This window comes from Myotis brandtii, unplaced genomic scaffold, assembly GCF_000412655.1.
Source record: "Myotis brandtii unplaced genomic scaffold, ASM41265v1 scaffold236, whole genome shotgun sequence".
In the NCBI taxonomy this organism is placed as follows: Eukaryota; Metazoa; Chordata; class Mammalia; order Chiroptera; family Vespertilionidae; genus Myotis; species Myotis brandtii.
In genome coordinates this window covers 575,822-590,647 of record NW_005358901.1, presented here as the reverse complement: position 1 = coordinate 590,647, position 14,826 = coordinate 575,822, and the positions used below count along the sequence as shown (strand labels likewise).

General features: G+C 50.5%; 1 protein-coding gene across 4 annotated transcripts in view; it reads right to left on the bottom strand.

Annotated features, from left to right (window-relative positions):
* Nucleotides 1-2,207, bottom strand: part of STMN4 (stathmin-like 4) — a 24,929-nt gene extending 22,722 nt beyond the window's left edge. For 2 of the 4 annotated variants that reach the window (XM_005866654.2, XM_005866653.2), the window contains exon 1: nt 2,103-2,207. The gene's annotated coding sequence lies outside the window, so the exon portion shown is untranslated. The remainder of the gene's footprint in view (nt 1-2,102) is intronic. The other 2 variants (XM_005866656.2, XM_005866655.2) reach the window with 1 other exon arrangement.
* Between the last annotated feature and the right edge of the window lie 12,619 nt (nt 2,208-14,826).

Here is a 14,826-nt window from a genome sequence, read left to right as displayed (position 1 = left end):
ATTTATATTTACTTATATTTATAAATATATATATATAACTGAAAATATATAACTAGCAAATGGCATAGGAAACATTATTTACTCTACTATATAGAATGTGTTTTGACTTATTTTTACATAATTTTATCCCATTTTATTTTAAAAAATCAGTTATAATCCACAAATCAATTTCACAATCCACTAATGGGTCTCAATCTACAGTTTGAAAAACATTAATCTAGACCAGTGCCCAACACAACACAGAAATCTCTATAGCCACCCTGCTGGGTGGGAATCCAATTTCTGCTTGAGTGCTTTTCGTGCTGGGGAACTCACTCCCTACCATGCTCTATGGTGGGTCCATCTAGCGATGAAAGAGTCTCACCCACTGCAAACCTGTCCCAGAAAGGCTGGGACCCCCGGACAGGTGCACAGGCGCTGGCGAGGATGAGTGGGCTTCCAGGAGAGGGGAAGGGATAGTTCCAGAAAGCAAGGTGAGGGCCTGGGGGCAGCTGAGGAGAGGGGAGTTGGCTGGCCCTAGAGCAGTGGTTCTCAACCTTCTGGCCCTTTAAATACAGTTCCTCATGTTGTGAGCCAACCATAAAATTATTTCCGTTGCTACTTCATAACTGTAATGTTGCTACTGTTATGAATCGTAATGTAAATATCTGATATGCAGGATGGTCTTAGGCGACCCCTGGGAAAGGGTCGTTCGACCCCCCACGGGGTCGCGACCCACAGGTTGAGAACCGCTGCCCTAGAGGCTCGAGCGGGCTCTCTGAGAGACTCAGCTGCGCTGAGCAGACCTCTCGCCTCTGCCTCCTCGCTGCTCCCGCTCTGTGATTACCTCCTCATCTGACAGATGACCTCACTCCCCGGCACCCTGACTCCCTGCCTGTGGGACGCGACCCACAGGTTGAGAACCGCTGCCCTAGAGGATCGAGCGGGCTCTCTGAGAGACTCAGCTGCGCTGATCAGACCTCTCGCCTCTGCCTCCTCGCTGCTCCTCCGGCTCTGTGATTACTTCCTCATCTGACAGATGATCTCACTCCGCGGCACCCTGACTCCCTGCCTGTGGGAGGGGTTTCCTCCCCCTCGAGGGGCCTCAGCCTCAGGAGACACAGATTCCCCCACCTTCCCTCTCCACCTCCCCACCTCCCTGCAGGACTCCCGCAGCCACCGCTGGCCAGCCTCCTGCTATTCTCTTGGTCTTGACACACAGGGTATCCCTGCCCCAATGTGCAGACACGGGCTGCCTGAGCCCCCACCAGGGGCTGTGGAGACCTGCCCGTTTTCAGGACAATGGACTGCTCCACACCGGACCGTGTCTTCCCCGGAGGAATAAAACCCAAACAGCACCACCGCGTGGGGATAGCCGGCCGCTGGACATCCACGCCCGGGGTCCTGCATGAGAAGAGGGCTGTGCCCCAGCCACAGGCGAGGGGGGTGGGCTGAAGGAGGCGTGGACTGGCTGGGCCACAGGCAGGGACCAGGGCGTGGCAGTTGTGGGTCTCGCAGTTTGCAGCCTCACAGCCAGCCACCCTGCCCAGGTAGGATCAGGTTGACCTCAGGGCGGGGCGGGGCGGGGCAGGGGAGAGGGGGGGATCTCATTTCATCCCTCGAAGCAAGAGAAAAAAGTAACTTGGTGCCGATAGAGGATAAAGAACGGGTGATACAAAGGGAAAGAGAGAGGAGAAAAGCTGGGGCTGAGAAAAGAAATGAAGAACACGGAGCAGCTTCTAGCTCGAAAGGGGCTGGGGTCAGAGCCCGCTCCGGGGAAGCCGGATGCTGAGCAAGACCTTTCTCCCAGCCCCAACACATCTTGATGCAGGAAAAAACCCTCACCGTGGACATCTGACCCAGGCCGTTCCCGCCCACCCTCTCTCTCCTGAGCTCTGCAATGGGAGGGACGCCGGCAACCCACCCTCTCCCCTCTGCGGAGAGCATTCTTTTCCCCTCACCCAATTTCCCCCGGGGTTTGACAAAGTTTAATTGATTGCGTGAAACCAAAAGGCAACACAATAGGTGCCAGACCCCCTGCTGCTTCTCCTCTGTGAAGCGGCCGGTGTCCTTTTTCTTTTATCCGAAGAGCCTCGCATAATTTGCATTTCATTTCTACTTACCTGCAGTCCCGTTAGAAGCGAGCTGCTCCCTTCCTCACTCCCTCAATTAGTGGTACCCTGGGCTTCTCTCCACATCAGCACCACTGCTCGGCTCTCGCCATGACATCACCTCCGAGCTCTCTGATTGGCCAACAGTGGGTTGCTTGGCAATTGGACAGTTTCCTCCGGCGGCGGAGCAGGGATTGCCTGAGTGAGTAACTCTTAGCAGGCCAGGGAGTGGAAGATGATGTCAGACAAATAGCCTGCATGCCATGCAGCCTGTAGAACGGGGGGACCAGCGGGGTGAGGGTGGGGATGAAGAAAGAAAGAGGGAGTGGCACGGGAAGGTGGGGGTGAAGGCACAGCTTGCAGGCTGAGCGGTCCAGCGAGCGACGGCACCTGGAGAGGGGGGCTGATGAATGATTTCCAGAATCGTTAGCTCTTTCAGATCTGGGGGTGGGAGACTGTGGAATCTAGAGAAGTCAGAAAGCACAGATGACTCCTAAAAATAGCTTCCCGGAGGGCTTGGTGCCGGGTTTCCATCTTGGTCAGAAGGCCTGGTGGGTTTGCATAGTGACTCAGAAGGCAAGGAGGGGCTGCAGGTGCCTCAGACCATGGGGGTGGGGAAGGTGCAGTACGGGGGTCCCGGGAGAGCAGGGCTTCCCTCTCCCCACCTCGCTGTCCTGTTGGCCGCTCCTGTGCTGTGGCTATTTGACCAGCGCGGGTGGGTCCGCACCGCCCGGCCAGCCCTCCTGATATTCCCGATCGGGACTGAAGCTGAGGTCATCACCGCCTGGGGGACTCCTAAATGAGGCGGACCCCTGAGGGGAGGCAATGGGTCATCCAACTGTAGCTTCTTTAGTTCCCTCAGGGAATGGGGGCAGGGAGCCCCAGGTGTAACCTCTCAACCTGCTCACCCTGAGCCAGGCAGCTGGAGGTGCAAGGTGAGGAGGCTGAGCGGGAGACAGGCTGTGGGGCAAGCCCCCTGCTCCAGAATGCTCCTCCTTGTCAAAGCTCCCTGGGCGTGCCCTCCATCCCGCACTCCCACGGCAGGTGGGACTGCTCCACCACCCAGCTCTGCCTCACCCCCTTTTGGCTGGGGTGGGGACACATTTCTGTGTGTGTAGTAAAATATATATAACATAAAGTTTATTATTTTAACCATTTTAAGTGTGCAGTTCAGGGGCATTAAGTACATTCACACTGCTGTGCTACCGTCACCACCATCTATCTTAGAACTTTATCTTTCCAAACGGAAACTCTGTACCCATTAAACAGTGACTCCCCATTTGCCCTTTTCACCACGCCCCACCCCAAACTCTAATCTACCTTTTGTCTCAATGAATTTGCCTAGTCTAGCAATTTCATTACCTCATGTATTACCTCATGGAGTGAAATCATATAAGATTCATCCTTTTGTTTCTGGCTTATCTCATTTAGCATCATGTCCTCAAGGTTCATCCAACACTGACGCATGTGTCAGAACGTCGTGGCCTCGCCTTCTTCAAGGAGGGTCAGTTCAACCACAATCAATTTCACGGACCCCCACGCTCTACCACCACGCCCCTGCTGCCTGAGGATACGCATAATGGCAAAAGGTTACCTTGCTTTTAAGTTATGTTTTCAAACTACAAGAGCACCGGTGAGCATCTACGCACTGCAGTCCATGCATGTATAAGAGTGCTGTGTGGTCACTCTGCAGGCAGCCGGGGAAGCAGTAGGTTCTCAGGCCCCAGCACGGACCCTGGCCTGCACCCCACAGCTGAGACCCACCGTGTGGCTCATCAGGTGGGGAGAGCACCGGTTAGGCTGCCCCCTCTGACCAACCACGCTCAGGGGTGGCCAGAATAAGCAATGACCCCGACGTCTTGGGAGGCTTCCGAGCTCACCCACACTGGGGCTTTTGTGTCACCCCATCAGTGCCGGAAGGCCAGCAGCAGGAAACCGGTCTTCTGTTTGAACAACACTCCTCTCATGCCGGCCTCATGCCACGAACCCGGGGCCCTGGGGCCCTGGGCTGGCCCATGTCAGAGGGGATCAGGCGTGCCTATGAATAGCAGAGTGGTTTCTCAACATGGAGAGACAACGGAGGCCACACTGGTCACCAGGCTGCAATGGGAATCCAGGCAAACGGGAACCTTGCGGCTGCCCTTGCAGTCAGGGGAGCCTCTCTCCCCTCCCCCGACTCTCTTTCCTCTTCCCTCCCAGCCCTGGAAGTCTGGAATTCCACAAATCTGCAGGCTCTGGAAAGGGAGGGGGTCGGGGAGGAGACAGTGAGTTGCCATGGTGATGGCAGCCAATGAGAGATCCTGCGCTACTAGGCGAGGGGAGCACTCTGTCTGCATCCCCCCTAACCCCCCCCCCCCCCCCGCCCCCAACTGACTGATAGGAGGGTGTGGCTGGGACAGGGTGGGGGAATGGACAGGAGAAAACATCATGACCTGAGGGCAGAGACCAAGGTGGGGGGCTAAGGGTAGTGAGGAGGGCTGCCCCATTTCTAGAATTAGCTAGCTACCATCTGAGTGCTGAGCTATGATGGGAGGTGGATGGAGATATATATACATATCAGTTGCCCCCACAATGTTTTGCTCCCATCACCACTGTTCAGAACTTTTCATCTTCCCAAACTAAAACTCTGTACCCATGAAACAACAGCACCCCTTTCCCTCTTCCCTGGTAATAGATACAGTAATCGGCAAAGCTCACAACAGCCCTGCGAGAAAGGGCTTCCCCTGCCACCCCAGAGCCAGAAAGGAAAGGTAAATTGCAAACAGCCTGGCTGCTGAGTAGTGAGGCTAGATTTGAACTGATGTGGGGGAGGGGAAATATTAACGGGAAGAGGGCGGAGAGGTAGAGCCACAGCCACTGGACCCTCCTAAATGCAGTGGCTGCACATCAGTCACAGGGACGTGGGGCCCCCAATGCACAGACCTGTGACTTCGCTCTGTTGACGCCACCTTTCACGGCGCAGGTTGCACTGTGGCGACGACACTGGGGTGGGGCAGGTGTGGTCATTCCCCGATGCCCGTGTGCTGCCTGGCTGCCCCGCGGGCTCGCCATCATTTACCTCTTCCAAGGGTGAAACATGACTAACGTGTGGGGACGGGGACCCCGCATCCTCTTGTCAGTTTCCAAGTGTGGAAAGAAGCAGCAGCAAACAATCAGTAGGTGATTGACTATCCAGAAAGCAGGCATTGACTTGACTGACAATAACTCACATGTACAGCCCCCAGGCCACAGGGGGCAGTGCCCAGGCCCTCAGGGACCTGCCCGTCACAGAGGTAGCTCTGCTGTAGGGCCAACTGCACACTCACCTAGGGGATCCTCAGGAAATACTGTCCTAGCCTCACACAGGCATTCAGAATATATCTGAACACTGCGTGTGTGTCAGCTTCATTCACACTTGGGTGGTTTATAAAGATTACCCAATGTAAATGGGCATTTATTTTCTGCTTTTATTTTAGGAGGAGACAGAAGCTTGGAGGATTTTTTTCCCCCCTGTAGAATGTGTTGAACTGAACATTGTCAGGGATTGACTTAAAACAAATAAAAACGTTTGCACTATGAAATGTTTTTTTAAACTGTGAACGCTGTTTCACTTGAAGAGCAGCTGCTATGACTCTTGCACTCTTGTGACATCAGTGGCTTAGATATTTTTTCAATCAACACAAACTCAGTCAGTTGGAATTTAGGCAATGGATTGCGGGAGCCATTTGTTTATGCTAATTATTTATAAACTGCATTGTAATGGCAGTTAATGATTAGAACAATACCATATAATGTTTATAAAAACAACATATATAAAGTGAGCTAAAACCTGTGAGTCACTTACATGCCTGCTGCAAAGTATGTGCTCAATAAATGTTAGCTATTATTATGATTGTCACTAAAGATAAAAGCAGAATACCCATGAGTTTGCTAGGAACAGAAGCCCATTTCAAACTTGTTAACAAAACAAGATAATTTATATTAAAACTTGACAGTACCCCCCCACCATTAGAAAATGGGCAAAAACATGAAGGGACACATCAATGAGGATATACAGACAACAAATATACACATGGGGGAAAAAAGTTCATTTACTAGCAATTTAAAAAGGCAATTTATAATGACAATGAGCCGTGGTTGGTGTGGCTTAGTTGGTTGCAGGTTAGATTCCTGGTCAGGGCACATACCCAGAATTTGGGTTCAATCTCCAGTTGGGTTGCAGGTTGTAGACAACCGATTGATGTTTCTCTCTCACATTGAGATTTCTCCCTTGTGTTTTCCCTCTCCCTTCCTCTCTCTCTAAAATCAATAAAAACATATCCTTGGGTGAGGGTTAAAAATAAAAAGAATATTCTCAAAATGACAAAATTATAGAGATGGAAATAGATTAGAAGTTGCCACGGATTAGGAGTGGTGAAAAAAGGGGTGACTATATAGGGAAAACAGTAAGAAGATCTTTATGGCATACATTGTACCAATGTCCATTTCCTGGTTTGATATTATACTAGAGTTATGGAAGTTGTAACCATGTGAGAAATAGTGCAGGGTACATGGGACCCTTCTGCAACTTACTCTATACCTATAATTATTTCAAAATTAAAGGTGTTTCTTTTTTTGGAGCTTGAGGAAGTGTCAGACATAGTTCATGGAATATAAAGCAAAAATGCAACCCTTCCTCCTGAGAAGCAAGAACCAGGAAGGCACTCATGAATCAGCTCCCCCACCAAACCCCAGCCTCTTTGCAAAGCTGCTTCCTTCCTCTCTGTTTGTAGATACCTTCCCTCTGTAGGCACCATCCCTGCTATGGACACCATCCCTGCTGTGGACATCAAGCACCATCCCTGCTGTAGACACCATCCCTGCTGTGGGCACCATCCCTGCTGTAGACACCATCCCTGCTGTGGGCACCATCCCTGCTGTAGACACCATCCCTGCTGTGAACACCATCCCTGTTGTAGGCACCATGCCTGCTATAGGCACCATCTCTGGTCTTCCATGCACATGGCTGCTTCACAACCATGAAAAACTCCTTGCTTACCTGGCAGCAGTGCTGAAATCCTTTGTAGGCCTGCTGTAGGCACCATCCCTGCTGTAGGCACCATCCCTGCTGTAGGCACCATCCCTGCTGTAGGCACCATCCCTGCTGTAGGCACCATCCCTGCTGTAGACACCAGCCCTGCTGTAGGCACCATCCCTGCTATAGGCACCATCCCTGCTGTGGACACCATCCCTGCTGAGGACACCATCCCTGCTGTAGACACCATCCCTGCTGTGGGCACCATCCCTGCTGTAGACACCATCCCTGCTGTGGGCACCATCCCTGCTGTAGACACCATCCCTGCTGTGGGCACCATCCCTGCTGTAGACACCATCCCTGCTGTGGGCACCATCCCTGCTGTAGACACCATCCCTGCTGTGGGCACCATCCCTGCTGTAGACACCATCCCTGCTGTGAACACCATCCCTGTTGTAGGCACCATGCCTGCTATAGGCACCATCTCTGGTCTTCCATGCACATGGCTGCTTCACAACCATGAAAAACTCCTTGCTTACCTGGCAGCAGTGCTGAAATCCTTTGTAGGTGAGCCACACAGAGAAATCCATTTGTTCTCTCTTTGAGTCAATTCAAAATTTTCAGGAAAATAAAATCAACCAGCCCTACTCCTCATCCCATGACAGTGGGGTCACACAGCACAGACGTGTCTGCCAACACAAACATCTTCGCCATCCCCCATGGAGGCCCTGACCCCAGGCCATGTCCCTTTCCCCTCCGAGTCAGTCTCCAGGTGGTCTAGTCTATGGAGGATGATAAAATCTGCCACCTGTGTCCCACCTGACAAAGAACATGAGGAGAGAGAGTGGACAATAAGCTCCCATAAGAATGAAGAAGGAAGGGGCCTGGCAAAGCTCGCAGCAGCTACACGGTGACTCCTGCCAGCCTCTGGGGGAGCCCTTGGTTAGCCAGTGCAGCCACTCCAGGATCTGCTCCTGGGGGCATGGTCCTTGTGTGGGGTCCTCCTGGGCCACCCCTGGGAGGAGATTGGAGATGAACTGGCTGTGGAGTTAGCAGCCTCTGAGCTTGGGCCTGCGCTCGCCTGAGGGACTGAGAAGCTCCTAATGTGGATCTGTGTCACTTTAAAAACGCTGTTCTCGAGGCTTGAAGTTTTCCTGGCAGCATAAAGCCTGTAAAACCTTCATTAGCAGTCCTTCGACTTAATTTAGGGAGATTCGATTTGCTGGAAGCCGTTTCTAGACAGTTTGGTAAGCTGGCCAGCCAGAGGCAGGCTGTGTCTAAGGGACTTCCGTTTCTTAGGACGCCTGCTATATATTTTGCTTAATGGGTTTCACTTTAGGATGTAGAGGCCTCATTAGCCCAGTGGGGCATCCTCAGCCTGGTCCTCAAGTGTGCTGTGCAGGGGAGGCACCGCCACCTCTGTCCAGCAAGAGGACGCACCAGACGGACTTGGTGAAAGTGTTGAAGGATCAGGGTTCCCCAAAGCCCCTAGTGCAGCGGTTCTCAACCTGTGGGTCGCGACCCCTTTGGGGGTTGAAAGACCCTTTCACAGGGGTCGCCTAAGACCATCGGAAAACACATATGTAATTACATATTGTTTTTGTGATTAATCACTATGCTTTAATTATGTTCAATTTGTAACAATGAAATTGGGGGTCACCACAACATGAGGAACTGTATTAAAGGGTCGCAGCATTAGGAAGGTTGAGAACCACTGCCCTAGCGTGTCTCAACGGACCTGGTTTCAATGGCCAGGGCCTGGCTGCTTCGTTATTGGTGGCCACATTAGTGCTGTGTCGGTGGCTGCACAGTGTTAGGTGCGGCAGCTCAGGAAGTCCCACGGTGAATTTTGAGAATGAACTCGCAGTGTTCTTAGCTCCTATACTGTCAGCATAATGAACGCCAGGGGCAGGGTTGCATAACTGACCTGTTTTCCGTTACTGACTTTAAGTCAGGCAGCGTCAGACTGCTTCACGTCTCCCGTGCACCTTACTGAAGTCCCAGGGAGGAGCTGGCACAGCCGGACGTCCTCGAGGTGGCCTTTCAAGCCCCCTGAAGCCTCAGATTCAGGACAAAATTGTCCAAGTTCCCAAAACAACAGACACTAATTTCACCAGTGACTTCAGTCCGTGTCCCACAAACATTCCTCCCCCTGCGGGAGAGGTGGGATCCGTGTTCCCAAGCCGTGAAATGAGCCAGTTATGTGATTAGGTGCAGCTTCATTTCCTGGTCCCAGGTTGCATCTTATTCAGAGTCTTTTTCCTGTAAACGAACAGGAAACGATTTCAAAGTACCTTAAGCAAAACCAGGAAGTTCATTCAAGTTTACAGGGAGATCACATAGAAACCAACACAAAAGGACAGCTGGGTTGAACCTGGAACTGGAAACCAACAGAATCTGGGAGCTTCCCCCTCCCCACCTCACCCCCACTCACCCCTCACCCTGCCAGTCTTCCTCTCTTCCTCTCTGCTTCTCCCTGTACTTGGATGTGTCTCCCGCTGCTGACACCATGTGGTCACTCATGTCCTCATCCGCATCTGTCCACAAGGCCATATCTGCCCATCTCCATGACAGAGACTCTACTCTCTGAGCACTGGCCATCCCACCTTTCTTGGGGTGAAAAAGAGACAAACCAACCCTCCTTCAATCCCAATTTCAAATGTCCAAGCAAGAGAACCCATCTGGCCCAATTTCAGTCAGGCGTGCGTGTCTGATGGCAAGGATTTTGGCAGGGAGGTGAGGGTGGGGGTTGCACAGTGCAAATCCGCATGGAGTAGGGGATACTGTTCTCAGAGTGGGCATTGGGAAGCGCTGAGCAGACATCCCACACGGTACGCCATCAGGGTTAGTGACTAATAATAAAACAGCAACATTGTGCTCCTTGCCTTTGAACAAAAGGCAATTGCCAACAGCAGAACAATTGAATCAGGTTAGGAAAAAAGAGAAAAGCTTGGAGCAGGAAGAGGATTTGCCTTATGCATATCCTGGCCTCTAGCACTACAGCTGTCCCTTCCCCAGTGCAACATTCCCAGGGGCTGAAACCCCTAGAAGGGGAACTCACAAAGGATGCTGTAAACACGGGATGTCTGTCGGAAGGGCTGGTGCTGGGAGATGAGGGGGCCGCCTGCCCCCTCAGCTAAGGTCACGGCTGGCCAGCCACTGAGTTCTGTGTGCTGCGTGCTGCTTTGTGTGTGGATGGTGCTGGAGCCAGGGAGCTGGGATCACCTCTGGGTCCTCCTGGTACATTCCCTCCTTGACCCGCTCAGGAGCACAGAGAGAACAGGGGAAAAAGAGCTGATTTGCTCTCACCTGCAGAATTTAGGTTTAAAGGGACAGTAGAGACTGGGAGGACTGTAAAGGTAGCCTTAAAAGAAGGGCAGAATAGGAGGAAACACATACAATCCTGCCACAATGACGAAAGCCACGGTGACTTTCACTCACCACGTAGGTTAGGATCTGCCTCGTTCTGCTCCATGGCTTCGCAACCATTTTAGATCAATGAATGGGCCAAATTCAAGCCAAGAAATCTTGAAGATGAAATTAGCCTGCAAAAAATCAATTTGTATCCCAAGGTTAAAGGAAACTAGAAATACCCGTAAGCATAATATCAATAACACTTTCAAATTCTAGCAAAATAAACAAGACATCAGAGGAAAATGGAAACATAAACTGAAGGAGGGGTGAGGAGGGAGGAGGCGGAGATTTTGAACTAATTGAAATATATAGTCAAGAAAATTATTTACAGTATGTTCACTTTCCAGAGAGAATGAATAGTGGTTTGCTTGTTAGAAGGAAACAACTCACATTTTAAATGGATTTTCTTTAAAAAAATTTTTTTAAAATTTATTGATGAGGAAGAGAGAGAGAGGTTTGTTGTTCCACTTATTTATGCAGTCACTGGTTGATTTTTGTATGTGCGCTGACCAGAGATCTAACCTGAAACCGTAGCATTTCAGAAGGACGCTCTAACCAATGATAGAGTGGCCAAGGTTAAATGGATTTTCTTATTTTCTAGGAAAATAAAAAACTGGTTTCTTCTTATCTAGAGAGGTTTTTTCTTGATTAAGCCTGGGTTGTCCTGCATGATTCCATTTATAGGAAGCTCTGGGAGAGACAGATCACATCCGCAGTGATGGGAAGCATGTCAGGGGCTGCCTGGGCTGGGTGTGTGAGGGCCACAGGGACCTCTGGGGTGACGGAAATGTTCCCTACCTTGGTTGTGGCAGTGGTGGCATGGGCCTATGTATTTGTCAAAACTCATTGAACTTAACATGAGTTTATTGTTGGTAAATTATATCTCAATAAAGTTAATTTAAAAAAAACAACTACTGTGTGAGAACGGCAGAAAAAAATTATAAAAGAACAGCATCTTCCCCCAAAGCTGGGGCATTGCCCTCCTGGAATCAAAAAAAGCACTTCTCTCTCTCCATAAGAAAAGTGGGTAGAGAGAAGTTCAAGATACTCTGGAAAGACAAGGTTTCGCTTGATTCAGATGAGGGAACAGGGTTTCCCTAGGAGGGCAGGGGTGGGAAGAGCCTGTCACGCCGAGATCAGCTGTGTAAGGCTCTGAGCTTACTGAGTGGCGTATTCAGTGAACTATATAATAGTAAAATCATCATGAAGTTAAACAAGCAAGACCTGTGAGAGGCAACAAATTGTTCCTGGATGAAAATCCTGGCAAAGCCCATGATTGCCTGCTTACACTCTTAATTCCCAAAGCAGCCTCATCAGGAATTAGTACATCCCATCAACATGTCCAACTTTGTTAGAACTGACCGTTTTCTCCCTGCCTCCCACCAGGGGTGTTTGGGGCCGGGGCCAGCTCCTTCCCCACCCCTCTGCCTTGCGTTCTTCCCCTGCTGCCAGAGTGGGGATGAGGGGGTGGGGAGGAGAGTGGGGAAAGTAGGGTCTTCTGAGGCTGCCTCGGTCCTGATGGTGAATTGCTGCCCTCGGGAACTCAGGTGTTCAGGGCTGACTTTGCCTTGCAGCACTTTGGAGGGTTCCTTAGAGAGCCAGGCATGCCCCATTTCTGGCTCCTCTTACTTGCAGCTCCCTGGCAGTGGGTGGGGGGGGGGTGCCTTCCTAACAGATTGCTCTGGCTCTAGCCGTCACTGGGCAGGAGTGGAGGGCACATGCCAGCTTATTGTTGGGGCCCCTCTCCCTTCCAGATGGCTCCTTGGGACAGAAGTTGAGACAACTCCAGGCAGGTCATCACAAGGCCATCTGGTCCTCAGGAGATTCACACACCCGCTTTGTTCCAACAAAGTTTGTGGCTCAGGCTGTCCCCGAGGCAGCAGCCTCTCTCTGTTCTGTCATCAGAGCAGGTAACCCGCCCAGGATGATTCTTCAAGCACTAATTAGATGCCAGCCACTGTGACCTCCAAGATCCAGAGGTCACGTAGGAGGTATTCCAGGTTGTCCCGGTGAAATTCCTTTCCTTAGTGCTGGGGTAAGTGAAAGGCATGCTCTCGATTCCCCTGTGGTCGCAGAAGTGCATGTGGGGAGCTGGGAAATTGGGGGGGAAGGTGGGACCCACAGCACCCTAATAATGCTCCTCAGAGAAATACTCCCATTAATCCCAGCCCTGCTCATGGTGTTCAACTTCTCTCATAGGCTGGGAAAGAGGGAGGTCAGCTTGTAACAGTGGGGGGTTATAACCCACCCAATCATTCATTTGACATTGTTTCTGTGAATGCTGACTCTGGCTAATATGTAGCTTGTAGATAAACAGCATCCTATATAATAAAAGGCTAGTATGCAAATTGTTCCCTTGGGAGTTCCACCAACCGGGAGTACCACCGCTCGCTATGACATGCGCTGACCACCAGGGGGTGGTGTGGAAGGAAGGAAGGCCCTGATCGACCCTGATCACTGGCCAGTCCTAAGGACCCTACCCATGCACAAATTTCATGCACTGGGCCTCTAGTGTTTGTATAAGATTCCTGGGAGTTAACTTCAGAAGATGCAGGCTCTGACCTTCAGTCATCACAGTTCCAGGAGATTTGCTGACCTTCAACTGTATAACCAGGAAAACATAAAATCAGATGTTAAAACCAGGATGATGCACACCAGACTATCACTTGACCAGTTTTGAGATCCTTATCAGAATGGACTGTGCTGGTCTGCATGTAGAGAACTTTTCAACCCCTCCCTTGATCTCTCTGCTTTGCTTTCCTTCTCCCTCCTTATAAAATCCTCTGTTTGCTCTGAGATGTTCAGAAGGGCTTTGTAACAAGAGTCCCCCATCTTCTTAGGTGGCTGACACTTTCACCAGTACCTATCACAGGAGTTTGGCTTTTGTGGTGACAGGAAGCTGAACCTTGGATTCAGTTACAAGCTGAGGTTTGCAAAACAGGCTGTAGGTCCCTTTACATACCTGCATTGGGTCCCACCCCTCACTTAGGGTGTGGAAATGGTGGGCCCTATTTTCTTGGAGTCACAGCCTGAACCAATACAGTACCAACATCAGCTGTTACATACTGATTCCTACAAGGACCAGGAAAACATAAAATCAGATGTTAAAACCAGGATGATGCACACCAGACTATCACTTGACCAGTTTTGAGATCCTTATCAGAATGGACTGTGCTGGTCTGCATGTAGAGAACTTTTCAACCCCTCCCTTGATCTCTCTGCTTTGCTTTCCTTCTCCCTCCTTATAAAATCCTCTGTTTGCTCTGAGATGTTCAGAAGGGCTTTGTAACAAGAGTCCCCCATCTTTTTAGGTGGCCGACACTTGAATAAACCTCTTTTCTTTTTCACCAGTACCTATCGCAGGAGTTTGGCTTTTGTGGTGACAGGCAGCTGAACCTCAGATTCAGTTACAAGCTGAGGTTTGCAAAACAGGCTGTCAGTCCCTTTACATACCTGCATTGGGTCTCACCCCTCACTTTAGGGTGTGGAAATGGTGGGCCCTATTTTCTTGGAGTCACAGCCTGAACCAATACAGTACCAACATCAGCTGTTACATGATGATTCCTACAAGGACCGGGTACTCTGCTGGGCTCTTGACATAGATGATCTCATTTCACGTTCACAATAAACCTGTATGTTGGGAATGACTATTGCCATTTTGCACATGAAGAAACTGAGTCTCAAGGAGGATAACTGACTTGGCCAAGGTCACATTGCTACCTACAGGAGCTCAATGACGAATCCAGCTTTTCTGGTTCTATGCTGTGCTGGACCCAGAACAAAATACTCTACGTATATTGATATTATGGAAACAAAACTCATGAATTCAGAAGCCTTTGAGGAGTTCACAATCCTGACAGGGCAGGTGTGGCCCCACTCACCTTCCAGCCCCAGCCTTCTCCTGTTCATCCTTCCTTCCTCCTATGGGACACCCCCTACCTTCCCATCCCACTCCTCCTCTCTGGCCTCAGACAAATTGTTGACACTCAATGCTCACAATGTATTTTAATGACCTCTCTCTCCCTTGGACTATGAGTTTCTTGAGAGCATGGACTTAGCTTGTTATCTTTTGCAAGAATCTTAGCACCAGGCTGAGCCTCAAAAATTGTGGAATTAAGGTAGGCATGAAAAAGCCATGAACAAATAAATGACAGGGAATGAATTGGCCTTGCAAATCCCAATCTGCACAAGAATTTGGACACAAAACTTCCTGGGCGGTCGTCCTATGTGTTCTCTGGGATGAAGAAAGGAAGTGAGGATGTAGGCTCCCAGCCTGTAAGGTGAGAGTTGAGCTGGGTCATATCTAAGGCCCCTTTCTGGGGCATCGCT